This window comes from Eriocheir sinensis, chromosome 13, assembly GCF_024679095.1.
Source record: "Eriocheir sinensis breed Jianghai 21 chromosome 13, ASM2467909v1, whole genome shotgun sequence".
Taxonomy (NCBI): domain Eukaryota; kingdom Metazoa; phylum Arthropoda; class Malacostraca; order Decapoda; family Varunidae; genus Eriocheir; species Eriocheir sinensis.
In genome coordinates this window covers 16521284-16535906 of record NC_066521.1, presented here as the reverse complement: position 1 = coordinate 16535906, position 14623 = coordinate 16521284, and the positions used below count along the sequence as shown (strand labels likewise).

Genomic DNA, 14623 nt, shown 5'->3' with positions numbered 1-14623 from the left:
ATAAAAGGAAGATGGAAGAAAGGATGAATAAATGAACGAATAAAGAAGGAAGAAAGAAGGGAAGCAAGGAAGGAAGGAAGGAAAGGGGAATGAAGGAGGGACATTTTGAAGGGGCAGGGGATAAGAGATGGGCAAAAGAGACAGAAAAAGATGGGAAGGGATTTTGAGGAGCTGAATGGAAGAGGGGGCAGAGGAGGAGGAGGAGAAGGAAGAAGAGGAGGGAGAAATGGAGGGGCATAAGACAAGAGGTAGTGGAGAGAGAGGGGGGGAGAGGGGGCGTTATGGTGTCGGGTGGGAGGGAGAAAGAGAGGGTGGGAGGGATAGAGAGTTTGAGAGAGTAGAGAGAGGGAGGGAGGGAGGGAGGCGAACAGCACGGAGCAAGACTGTCAGTGTGCGGGCAGCCCTCCCAGCGGCCGCTTCACTGGGCCACGCACGCCCACCAAAACGAGCACACAAACACACACACACACACACACGCACACACACCTGCTCATACCCGGCGCCCCCTCCATACACCTGTCCCTTCCCGCGTCTCCCGAAAAGGACAACGAGCGATACGTCAGCGGTGAGATCCGTGTCCAATAGTGTGAAGAAAACGAGTGAAGTTTAATATTTGGACAAGACAAGTGTGGGACAAGTTGGGAGATTATCGCGTGTGAGAGGGAGGGAGAGAGGAGAAGAAAACGCCTGTACCCCGCTCACCGCCCCCACACGCTGATACCTGTCCGTCAAGGTGTGAAGAGGTGTGAGGAGGTGCCGCGGTGGTTCTCAGTCCACAAACCAAGCAATTAACGAACCAAACGAGCGTGTAAAATTATGTGTGTGACAAGAGTGCGTTCAGAGTCCATAATATCCTCGTGAGTTTTATTGTTTCCTTACCTAAGACGACCCCCTACATACACACACACACACACATACACACACACACACACACACACACACACACACACACACACACGAGTACACACACACACACACACACAGAGACACTCACACATTCCCAACCGCTACAATAATGGCTTCAAGCCCTTGCCATTTCCGCGCACCTCCTTCTCCTTCTCCTCCTCCTCCTCCACTTCCTCCTCCGTTAAGTGAATAATCGTGAGGGAAAGATAGATAGCGTGTGGAGGCAGAGGAGCGGAAAACAAGTGAAAGCCGTGTGTGTGAGAGTGATTCCCGTGCAGTGATCCCGGCCGGAGAGCGTGAAGAGGAGATTTAAGCTGCAAGATACTTACCCCTCAGCCTGACGATCTCTTGGAGGCCCGGCGAGTAAGTGTGGCGAGCGGCGGTGTGGCGGGAGGCTTAGTGTTGCATTCCCCCTTAGTGTTGCTTGCTTAGTGTTGCCTCCTCCTTCAGTTTTGTTTGCTGTGTTGTCTTCTTCCTTAATGTTCTTCTCTCCTTGTGTTGCTTTCTCTCTCCTTCAGTGTTGTTTGCTCCGTGTTGCCTTTTTCGTGTGTTGGATTCCCCCTTAGTGTTGCTTGTTTAGTGTTGCGTTCTCCTTCAGTTTTGTTTGCTGTGTTGCCTTCTTCCTTGATGTGTTCTGCTATCCTTGGTGTTGTCTTCTCCTTCAGTGTTCTTTGCTATGTGTTGCCTCCTTCGTGTGTTGCATTCATGTGTTGCTTTCTCTTAGTGTTGCATTCTCCTTTGATTTTGCCTTTTTCCGCGTGTTAATTCGTCCGTGTGTTGCATTCTTCCTTCTAAGTGTGTTGCATTCATCTTTAGTCTTGTATTCTCCCTTAGTATTGCATTTTCCTTGTGTTGAATTTTCCTCTAGTCTTGTATCTTCTCCGTGCTGTGTTGTTTACGCTGTGCTGCCTCCTCCTGGAATTGTGTGTGAAGGATCGAGGAATGCGATAAGGATGAAAGCTCTTCTTTCTCCCCTTTTGTTCCTCTTGCTGGTGCTTGTAGGTGCTTGTTTGTGCTTGTGTTGCTTCCAGTGGCTGTGTTGTTGTTGTTTTTCTCCCTCCCGTAGCGTGAAGGCTTAAGAAACTTTCCTTTTGTTCTATTTATGAGTGTATTGCTTGCTGTCTTTCTCTTCCTCTCCCTTCTGCTACTTTTTTTCTCTGTATTCTTTTCTTGTTTTTGTTGTGAGTATTGCCTCTTCTCTCTCTTTTTCTCTTTCTCTTTCTCTCTTCTGCTACTTTCTTTCTCTGTATTTTCCTCTTTTTGTTGTGTGTATTTCCTCTTCTCTCTTTCTCTCTTTCGCTCTTCTACTTTCATTCTCTGTATTCTTCGCTTCTTGTTGTCTATTGTTTGTTCTCTGTTTCTCTCTGTCTCTCTCTTCTGCTACTTCTTTCTCTGTACTTTCCTCTTCTTGTTGTGTGTATTGCTTCTCTCTCTTTCTGTCTCTGCTACTCTTCTTCGCTGTATTCTTCTCTTCTTGTTGTGTGTATCCCCTCTTTTTTGTCTCTTCTGCTACTCTTTTTCACCGTACTATTTCCCCCGTGCCGTTTCCCCTCCCAAGGCGTTAAGCTTTCAGGATGTGTGCGATCTTCATTAACTTTTATCTCTCCTGAGTTCTCCTTCGTGTACGTCCGCGTGTTGCTTTCCTTTGTGTAGTTTCCTCCGGTGTTATTTCCTCTTCCTCTCAGCGTGAAGGAACGTGAAGCTGCGATCGTCATTTGTTACCTGTTTTTCCCTCTTGGGGGTGTGAGCGAGTCCGTGTGTGTCCGTGTGTGTGTGCGTGTGTCATCCTCCTCTCTCCCTCTCTCCCTCCTCTGCAACTTCTTGGTTCATTCCTGCGAAGAAGAATGCGCTGAGTTAATAGAGACACTTCCTCCATCATCGTGAGTTCCTCTTGTCCTGATTGTGTGTGTGTGTGTCCGTGTGTGTGTGTGTTCGGTCTTCCCTTCCCTTCCCTGTTACTTTCTTCCATTCTCGGTTCATTTCGCCGAGGAAGAATGCGTGAAGGTGATAGAGACACTCCCTCCTCGGCCCTGCAGCGAGGAATATATGGGCGGCGTAAATTAGAAGGTATCTGTACGTGTTTCTTCCCTGTATTCCTTCCGTTTTCCATTCAGTTCGTTTTCTCCCTCTTTCCTTTTTGCCTTTTATCCTCGTCAACTTCCTCCGTCTTCAGCCCTTGCTCCTCGTTCCTCTCCTCTCTCCTGACACTTCCCTCGTTCTTCCAATCTCTTTTACCTCTCATATTTTCTTCTTCCACGCATCAAGACCCCTCCTCACACCTCTTCCTCCTTCCTTTCCTCCACGTCCTCTCCACGCTTCTTTTTCTCTCTTCTCTCTCCTCGCCTGTCCAGAATAACGTAACCTTAATCCGACGCTTTATCCCTTTTCTGCCTGCGGGAATCGATGGTCGCGTCCCTTTTTATATAATACCAGAGTCGTTATTATCTCGCTGTTATGGACGTCCAGAGCGCGCATACTTACATCACGGTTATTAAGCTGCGGAAATAACGGGGTGGCGGCGGCGCGGAAAAAAAAATAACAGTGAACGGGATCATGAAGTAAGTTTAACGACGAGACGGTGAGATACATACGCGTGAACTATAAATAAGTGACCCCCTCGACCCCCCCCCCACCCCCTCGCGCGCGCCCTTGTGTTACAGGGAACGAAAGAGAAGCAATTGCTGGTTACGAGTATTCTTTGTTTTTGTGCCCCGGGAATGCAGCGAACGCGACCGACCGTCCAACCCCGTGTCCCCTCGGCTCTACTGAAGGAGGAGGAGGAGGAGGAGGAGGAGGAGGTAAGGAGGAGGAGGAGTCAAGGGAAAGAACAAGGGTACGAGGAAAAAACGGCGAGGATCAAGTAAGGAATGGAGAAGGAGGAACATAAGTAAGAGGATGGAAATATGAGAATGGAAGAAGGGGAGGAGGAGAATGAACGAGGAGAAGCAGAAAGAAGGAAGGAGAAGGAGAAAGAGAAGATGGAAGGAGGAGTAAGAGAAGGAGAAAGAAGAGAAAAACGAGCAAAAAAGAGGAGGAGCAGGAGGTCAAGAGGAGAGGAGAGAGGAAGAAGTCTAGCAAAGGTGAGAAAAACAGAAGTGGAAGAAGAGAAAAGGAAAAAATGAAGCGAGGAAGGAGTTTAGCACAGATGAGAAAGAACAGGAGGAGAAGAGCGAACGGAAATATAGGAGGAAGAACAGAAGTAGGAGAAAGATGAAAGGAGAGGCAGAGTAAGAAGGGACGGGCCAATCTAAGGGACGCTACGCAAGATTTAACTAGTAGCTGAAATATGAAAAAAACATGATCACTTTCTCCTTCAGTCCATCGCCTTGACATGATATTTGCGTGTTTCTGAACGCCGAAGATGTCTTAATGAGTTCCTTCCATGTCCATACTGAGTTTTTTTTATATCCTTCTCTATCTCTATTTTAGCGAAGTGAATGAGATAATAAGTTAGATAGATAGAAAGACAGATAGACAGATAGAAAGAGCAAGGAGTTTCTCTTTTTAAGCGAAGTGTATGAGAGATAATGAGTTAGAGAGAGAGAGCAAGAGAGATAGAGACAGAGATAAATTGAGGAGAGTAAGTGAATGAGATAATACGTTAGATATAGAGAAAGACAGATAGAGAGATAGACAGAGCAAGGAATTTCTCTGTTTAAGCGAAGTGTATGACAGAGATAATGAGTTAGAGAGAGAGCAAGAGAGATAGAGACAGAGAAATAGAGGAGGGTAAGAAAAAGCGTAAATGGAAGCAAATTACAACGCGTCTGAAAAGAATCCCGGAAAGACAGAGAGGACATTAATTTTCCTACGGGAGAAACATTACTTATCTTGTCCCTTTTCCTCTTCCCTCTCTTCTCTCTCCTCCTCCTCCTCCTCCTCCTTCTTAAGCGTCTCCACCTGCTCCTGCTTCTTGTCTTACTGCTGGTTCTTCTGTTTCTCCACCTGTTAATAATTTTACTACTCCTGCACATTCTCCTCTTCCTCTTCCTCCTTCAATGCCTCCACCTGCTCCTTGTTCTACTGCTTCTTCTTCTTATCCACCTGCTAATCATTTTCCTACTTCTGCACCCTCTTCTTTTCCGGTTCTTCCGGTTCTTCCTCTTCTTCCTCCTCTTACTTAACGTCTCCACCTGCTCCTCCTCCTTGTTCTACAGCTGCGAGTCCTTTTACTCCTCCTCCACCTTCTCCTCTTCCTTCTCCTCCACTCTTCTTTCAACTCCTTAAACTCCTTGTCCTACTGCTGCTTCTTCTCTTTCTTCACCTTCTCATCCTTTTACTCCTCCTCTTCCTCTTCCTCTTCCTCGTAAAGCTCGAGTGTATTATTTCGATATTAAAGAAAAATACTACGCCGAACCTTCAAAGGGTGTGTAACTGACTGAGAGAGAGAGAGAGAGAGAGAGAGAGAGAGAGAGAGAGAGAGAGAGAGAGAGAGAGAGAGAGAGAGAGAGAGAGAGAGAGAGAGAGAGAGAGAGAGAGAGAGAGAGAGAGAGAGAGAGAGAGAGAGAAAGTTAGTCAGAAAGTTAGAGACAGCTAGAGCCATGTACTTCAGCGCTTAACCACACTTTCGTAATGGCGGGAGCTTGTGGTTACTTTTGTCTCTATGGTCTGAGGACAGGTAGGAAGGTGCCTCATTAAGCTACGTTCATATTGCTTTAATGAGGGAACTTTGGCACAGGTGAAGGTAAACAAATGCTCCCGTAACTTCCTAATTCATAATGTATCGCGGCGGCCGAGAAGAGAGGAGCTTAAGGTCATTTTCTTTCTCTCTCTCTCTCTCTCTCTCTCCTGGGTAATTTAGAAAGATAAACACATGTCTTGAAATGAAGGAATGAAGTTGTCAATGTTTTTCTTTCTAATGTGACAAATTTTGGTCTAGTTTAGTTTTATTGGAATATGTTTTTTAGACTTTACGTTGTGGCTTTGTTATGGAAAATGGGATCCGTCATTCATTCATTCACTTTGTTATGGAAAATCGGATCACTCATTCACTCAAGCAGTCACTCGCTCACCTACACACTCATTCAATCAATCACTCTCATTTAATTACTCACTGGCCTACTCACTTCATCACTCAATCAATCAATCACAACCACTTACTTAATTTCTCACTGCCTCACTCAGTCATTCGATCAATCACGTACTAACTCAATCACTAGTTCATCCAATCTCTTACTCACTCCCTCACTCACTTATTCACTCACACGCTCATTCACTCTTTCCATCACTCCAGTTCTCGCTTTCTCATTCACTCGCTCATTCATCCCTTCATGTTTGGTAATATGATTGAAAGGCGAACCGGGAATGTTGTAAAAAGTCTTGGGATAAAAAGCACCGGATTTCATTACCAGAGTTTTTATGGGAAGAAAAGTCGAGTTTGAGAAGTACTACAATAAAACCAATACTCTTGTCCCTGATACTACCACTACTACTACTACTACTACTACTACTACTACTACTACTGCTACTAGTACTGCCATCGTTACCACCGCCAGGATTAAGGGTAAAATATAAAAATAAAGACCAAAATCGCAGCCACAGCCCGCAACAATAATATTAGACCAACAACCTCAATTTATTTCACCTCCCCTAAACCTTTACTGCCTCGTTTGTCTGCTCTTCATTACACCCCCTACACCACCACCACACCTGGACCACCACCACCACCACCACCACCAGTCCGGCCAGTCATGCAACGGTCACCTTCAAGGGAACATCCATCGTTGAATAACAAATTTATCGGACCTCGAAGGATTTCTCCCCGCGGCTCAGACTAACTTCTTTAAAAACGTCGATTTGGCTTTAAACTTGGAGATCCTGACCTCGCCCTCGAACCTGATCCTCGAGGCCGCCAAGTGAAAAGGAATACGAGACGAGGCCGTGAAGGCGTATAAAGGTGTATCAAGTTTTCTGGGCCCGATGACGAGGACTGAAAAGAGGCAGAAGCACCTCACCACCACCACCACCACCGCCTCCACTATCACCACCCGGCCACCGTCAACACCCAAACTGAATTAATACCACTATCGCTGCCAATACCACAACCACCACCACCACCACCGTTATTCCCCACAACACAAAATTAAATTGAGCGTTACCCCCCCATCACTAACGCCATCACTGTTACTACTGCCACTACCAACAACAACACCGAAACTAGGTTAAACGCCACCACCACCACCACCACAGCCGCGCACAGGAATAGCAACACCATCATTACCACTACGAAAATGGAGTACAGTACCACAACCACTACCTCCACCACCACAACCATGAACACTAACACCATCACTACCAGCACGAAATCTAAATCCACTACCAACATTACCACCAACACCACCGACAACGACACTCATTTCAATGCTTCACGACCATCACCACCACAACCACCACCAACAGCAATACCAAAACTCAATTCAGTGTCATCACCACCACCACAGCCACTGACACCGAGACTAAATTCAATACCACCACCACCACCACCACCGCCACCACCAGTGCCATCATCAACATTTACTGTTCCACCACCACCACCACCGCCACCCCTCCAAAACTAAATTCAATACCACCACCGCTGCCACCATTACCACCACCACCACCACCACCACCACCAGGACCACCACCATTACCACAACTATTACTATCTCTTCCAATATCAGCCGCGTAATGGGTTCTTAATCGTCGAATGGCCAATGGATGAATAGGGGAAGGAAAGGAGACAAAAAAGATGGATTGAATATGTTTACTGAGGGAATACAGTGAACAGAATGCAGAGAAATACGAATTACACAGATGACACACAGACAGACTATGATACCTATGGATGAATAAGGGAAGGAAAGGAGACAAAATAGGTGAGTAGAATATGTTTACTGAGGGAATATAGTAAAGTGAATGTAGAGAAATACGAATTACACAAACAGACTCAAACACTAATGAATGTAAGGGGGAAGGAAATGAGACAAAATAGATTAATATAATATGTTTACTGGAGGAATATAGTAAACAGGGTGCAGAGAAAAACGAATTACACAGACGACAAACACAGACTATAACACCTGTGGTTAAAAAGGGGAAGGAAAAGAGAGAAAATATGATGAAGAGAATATGCAGAGAAATGCACAGACGACAGACACACAGACAGACCCAAATATACAGACAGAAAAGGACGAGGAATGCCAAACAGATACACGGGAAAAAGAAGACAGAGACACGAACACAAATTATCAGTGAAAGAAAAATAACACAGAGCAAACAGAATACACAAGCAGGAAAAGGAGAGCAAGAAAACAAACATATGGACAGATAAATTCACAAACAGATGGACAAGGAAATAATAAAACATAGAGACTTATAAATACTTACAAAAACTGATAGACAAGGAAGGAAAAAAACAAAGAAAGAGACAGATATAAATACATGAAAGAATGAATAAGTAAAGAATAAAACTAACAGATGGACACACATATAAATACAGACATAGACAAGGGGAGGGAAAATAAAACAGACAGACGGACCGATACATTCACAAACAGATGGGAAAGGAAAGAAAGAACATAGAAACAGTTAAATATAAATACACAAAATGATGAGTTAGGAATAAGTAAAACAAACAGACACACAGATAAATATTCAGAGAGAAAGATATGGAAAGAAAACAAACAAACAAACTTAGAAATACATAAAGGAATAAACGAGGAGAGTGAAACAAAAAGACAGACAGACAGAAAAACACATTCTCACAAACACAAACAAGGAAAGTAAAGAAAAAAACAAAGAAACATATATAAACGAACAAGAAAATAACGGTACAAACAGACATGCAGATATATTCACAAGCAATTCGAGGCACAAAAATTCAGACAAACATCCAGAAGAGACAGACAGCATAATAACTCGCCGCGCCAAAGGTCCCGGGAAAGAAAATAATTCCGGTGACCAGCGAGGGACACACCTGGAGTCGGGTCTGAAGGCAGGTCACGCGTGGCGGACGGGACTTTGACTTTAACTCCGTGAATTCTACATTAAGCAAAGTTATAATTCACTTCGACACCTGTCCACCTGAGCTCGCGAGGCACCTGCCACGGAAAATATAAAGTCACAGAGGCTCTCGCTACTGATAGGATTGTCAGGGGAAATGCGCTTTGGTCCTAAATTTTGTGTTAAAAGTCAAGTTAGGATTAGCTGAGGAATCTCTGCGCTTAAAAGGTCACGATGAATCTGACACTGAAAATATTGTTGAAGGCTCTCACTGTTGATATGAGTCTTAAGTGGATGTGTTTTCTGTTGACTATTACGTGAAGCGAAGTTACGATGAGCTTCAACTTCTGTTCACGTAAAGGTCACAGCGCACCTGCTAATGAATATAATGTAACAGAATCTCACTATACTGGCTTGAGTCTTAAGTATATGTGTTTTTCTATTGACTATTACGTGAAGCGAGGTCACGATTAGCTGCAACTTCTGTTCACGTAAAGGTAAGATCACAACGCACCTGCTAATGAATATAATGTAACAGACTCTCACTACTGGCTTGAGTCTTAAGTATATGTGTTTTTCTGTTGAATATTACGTGAAGCCAAGTTATGATGAGCTTAAAAACCTGCCCACTTAAACGTCTGTAAAAAAATATTACTACTACTACTACTACTACTACTACTACAACTACTACTACTGTTACTGATTTGGTTGTCCGACACTCAGTGACACTACTAATTTGATTTTCAAGTGAACGCAACTTTCAATTATGTTAAATCAAGTTACAATTAGCTTAAAACATCTGTTCACCTAAGCCGCCAATGAAAATAATGTCACTTTTGGTTTAATTTTCATGTGAATGTCTTTCTCTATTGAATTTTACGCTAATCAAAATTGCTATTAGTGCCAACATGTCCATTTAAGGCTGACAACACAATTGACGCTGGGAAAAAAAGTCACACTGGTTATTACTGATTTAACATTGAGGTGAACTTTAAAAATATATAGAAATCAAAGTTAAGTAAAATTGTGATTAGCTGCAACATATATTAATTTTAAAATTCACGACAAACCACTGGAAATACAAGTGAAAAAAGGCTGTCACTCTTAACTTCATTTTCAGGTCGGTATATAGTTTTTACTTGTATTAAATTATGTCCTAAGCTAAGTTCCAATACGCGTAACTCTTTCCTTTTTTCTTACACGAACGTTTTGTGCTGAAAATCTACGCTGAACAAACCTAAGCTAAATTCCAATCAGCATAAATCTTTTCTCTTTTGTTTTCGTACATTAACGAAGTGTGTTGACATCTACGCTGAACAAACCTAACCTAAATTCCAATCAGCATAACCCTTTCATTTTTGCTTTTCTTACATTAACGTTCTGTGCTGAAATCAACGCTAAACAAATCTAAGCTAAATTCCAATAAGGATAAATCTTTTCTTACTGGTTTTCTTACATTAACGTTTTGTGTTGAAATCTACGCTGAGGAAAGATACAATTCCGAGACACTTCCCCACTCGGAGCCAGAAAAACAAATGAAAAAAATAATAAGCAGTAACGAAGATAAATCACGCCGGATCACACCTGTATATCATTAGGGCCTTTTTTCTATAATTTCTGCATTAATTAAGCAAAGTTATGACTCTTTCCGTCACCCGTCTAATTAAAGCAGACGACACGGGAATAAATGCAGGAGCGGCGGAAAATAATAAAGAAAAAAATAACGAGGAAAAATTTATACAAGGAAGAAAAAATATACAAGGAAAATATGATTATGAAAAAAAATGATAATGAAAAAAATAATGACAAAATGATACAGGGAAAAAATGATACAAGAACAAAATATACAAGGAAAAAAATGATACAAGGAAAAATGATGCAAGGAAAAAAAATAATGCAAGGAAAAAATGATACAGGGAAAAAATGATATAAGGAAAAAATGATACAGGGAAAAAATGATGCAAGGAAAAAATGATACAAGGAAAAAATGATACAGGGAAAAAATGATACAAGGAAAAAATGATACAAGGAAAAAATGATACAGGGAAAAAATGATACAAGGAAAAAATGATACAGGGAAAAAATGATGCAAGGAAAAAATGATACAAGGAAAAAATGATACAGGGAAAAAATGATACAGGGAAAAAATGATGCAAGGAAAAAATGATACAAGGAAAAAATGATACAGGGAAAAAATGATACAGGGAAAAAATGATACAGGGAAAAAATGATACAAGGAAAAAATGATACAGGGAAAAAATGATGCAAGGAAAAAATGATACAAGGAAAAAATGATACAGGGAAAAAATGATGCAAGGAAAAAATGATACAAGGAAAAAATGATACAGGGAAAAAATGATACAAGGAAAAAATGATACAAGGAAAAAATGATACAAGGAAAAAATTATACAAGGAAAAAATGATACAAGGAAAAAATGATACAAGGAAAAAATGATACAGGGAAAAAATGATACAAGGAAAAAATGATACAGGGAAAAAATGATACAAGGAAAAAAATGATACAAGGAAAAAAATGATACAAGGAAAAAATGATACAGGGAAAAAATGATACAAGGAAAAAATGATACAAGGAAAAAATGATACAAGGAAAAAATGATACAAGGAAAAAATGATAAAAGGAAAAAATGATACAGGGAAAAAATGATACAAGGAAAAATGATACAAGGAAAAAATGATACAGGGAAAAATGATACAAGGAAAGAATGATACAGGGAAAAAATGATACAGGGAAAAAATGATACAGGGAAAAATGATACAAGGAAAAAATGATACAAGGAAAAATGATAAAGAAAAAAATATGTTAAGAAAAAAAAGACAAAATAAAGAAAATCATAGAGAAAAGAATATATAAAATGAAAATAAAATAAAGTAAAAAAATGATACGAGAAAATAAATGCTACAAGAAAAAAAAATAACGGAAGGAAAATTGATACAAGCAGAAAAAAAAAAACTCATTACCACGCGACGCCGCTCGACTTCGTATTTACCTTTAATATTTACTTTGAGAACTAAGTAGAGGCAATTCTTAATCACGGCGTTTGTTTGTTTATTCAGAGGATGACAAATAAACGATAAAGACAACAATAATAATAACGAGGGATATTAAGAGAGACAATCACTTCATTACGTCGCATATTAATCTTTTTTTATTTCTCTCCTTTTTTCCTTTTTATTTTCTTATCATGCTGTAAATTAATAGGACGAAGGAGAGAGAGAGAGAGAGAGAGAGAGAGAGAGAGAGAGAGAGAGAGAGAGAGAGAGAGAGAGAGAGAGAGAGAGAGAGAGAGAGAGAGAGAGAGAGAGAGAGAGAGAGAGAGAGAGAGAGAGAGAGAGAGAGAGAGGAAATTAACAAACAATATAAACAACGAGAAGATAAGAAAGGAAAACATAATTACAACTAACTTATTCATATCCACTAGTTTATGGAAATTAAACAACAAGAACAACGACAACAACAACAACAAACAATAAGAAGATTAAAAGAAGCATAATTACAATGTCTTCATTTATATCCTCTGGTTCTTTTTTTTAATATTTTTTACTTTATTTCCAAGTGTTCGGTTATTAAGAGGGAGAGGAAGAAAAATTGCGGAAGGGAGAAAGGAAGGAAGGAAGGAAAGGAGGAAGGAAGAAGGGAGTATAAAATGTGAGGAAGGAGACAAGGGAGGGAAAGTAAGGGGGGAGGAGGGTGTTGGGATTCGAGGGGGGTCATGGGGTGGGAGGGGATAAGGTGGGGGTGGGGGGTGGGGCGTCCAAGGAGCCTCACTTATGGAGCGACCGAGCAGAACGAGAGAGAGAGAGAGAGAGAGAGAGAGAGAGAGAGAGAGAGAGAGAGATTTATCCATATCACTAACATTATTATTATTACTATTATTATCATTATTGGCATTCTTAACATCATTCTTATTATTATCATCACGTTTAATGCGAAATACGGCGCATAAAGCACACAATAGGAAACGGAGGGGCCATAAACGGGAAATATGGCCTCGGCGGGCACCAAATGGCCAGGCGAAGACAAATAAAGAAAAACAGAGCGCAAGAAACGACGCATATGTGGAGGAGACCAAGAATGTGGAGGAAGAATGCCAAAACAGGATTATTAAAGGCGGGACGAAGCAAACAAGAAATATTAGCCTTGAAAGTCTATTAATACAGAAAAGCTAAAGGAAAAATAAAATGACCCAAGAAGTAAAAAAAAGTTAATTACAGACGGGAATAATTTATGTAGGTGGCAAAATGTATTAATTAAGATGAAACAAAGCAAATAATAAAACGCATGCCTTGTAAGTCTATCAATACAGCAAAATAAAGCTGAAGAAGAAAAAAAATGACCCAAGAAAAAAAAAAGTTAATTACAGACACGTGAAATCTATAGGTGGCACAATGTATTAATTAAGACGAAACAAAGCAAATAAACACGTCTTGTTGGTCCATTAATACAACAGAGTACAACACAAGGAGAGAGAGAAGGGAATCAAGAAATGAGAATACGTGGAAAATTAGATAAGTTAAATACAGGAATAAAATGTGCACGTGTCAAAATGTATTAGTTAAGACGAAACAAAGCTCTCTCTCTCTCTCTCTCTCTCTCTCTCTCCTGTTCTTCGTCCTAATAATTTACAGCATGAAATGAAAATGAAAAGGGAAAAAAGGAGAATATAAAACGCATGTCTTTGGAGTCTATTAATAAAGGAGATAACAACAAAAGGAGAAAAAGAAGGGAGTCAAGAAATGAGATATGAAATTAAATGAGTAGGAGGCAAACTTGATTAACGAAGGCGAAACAAAACAAGTATAAAACGCATGCCTTGGGAGTCTATTAAGAGAGCAAAAGGAGATAAAAAAGGAACCAAGAAGTGAAAAAAAAACAGGAAAAAAGTTATTTACAGAGAAAAGAATAAAATCTGAAGGAGGAAAACTGGATTAATAAAAACAAAAGAAGAAAAACAATAAAACACAAACCTTAGTTATCTATTAATACGCCAGACTGCAACAAAATGAAAAAAAAAAGAGAATGGAATCGAGAAATTGAAAAATAATAAAATTAAGTTAGTCATTGCTTACAAGTATAAATAAAATCTGCAGAAGGCAAATTGGATTAATAACGGTGAAAGAAATCAAATATAAAACGCAAGCCTCGGGACTTAATTCTTAAAGCAGACGACGAAAAGATGAATTTGAAAGTGAAGGGAACCAAGAAATATAAAAAATAGAAAATCAGGTTAATTACGGAGACTGGAACGAACTCTGAAGGCGGCAAATTTGATTAATAAAGGAAAAATATGAAAAAGAATAATTAACACAAGCCTTGGGAATCTATTTATGCTGCAGCCTATGAAAAGAGAGAGAGAGGAGAAAGAACAAAGTCAAGAAATAAGAAAATATCAAAATTAAGTCAGCCATTCATTGCAAATAGAAATAAAATCTGTAAGAGAGAATTGGATTAGAAAAGGCGAGACTGCGAAATGAGATAAAGAAAATGGGAAAGGCAAAGAAAAAGGGAAATGAGATAAAGAAAATGGGAAAGGCAAAGAAAAAGGGAAATGAGATAAAGAAAATGGGAAAAGCAAAGAAAATGGGAAAGGCAAAGAAAATAGGAAATGCAAAGAAAATGGGAGATGAAAGAAAATGGGAGATGAGACAAAGACAATGGGAGGCGAAACAGAGCAAATATAAAACGCAAGCCTTGAGAGTCTATTAATACGGTAAACTA

General features: G+C 40.4%; 1 protein-coding gene across 2 annotated transcripts in view; it reads left to right on the top strand.

Moving 5' to 3' along the window:
* Nucleotides 1-399: 399 nt before the first annotated feature.
* LOC126998083 (hemicentin-1-like) overlaps nt 400-14623 on the top strand; it is a 129459-nt gene continuing 115235 nt past the window's right edge. For both annotated transcript variants that reach the window (XR_007752625.1, XM_050859463.1), the window contains exon 1: nt 400-1269. The gene's annotated coding sequence lies outside the window, so the exon portion shown is untranslated. The remainder of the gene's footprint in view (nt 1270-14623) is intronic.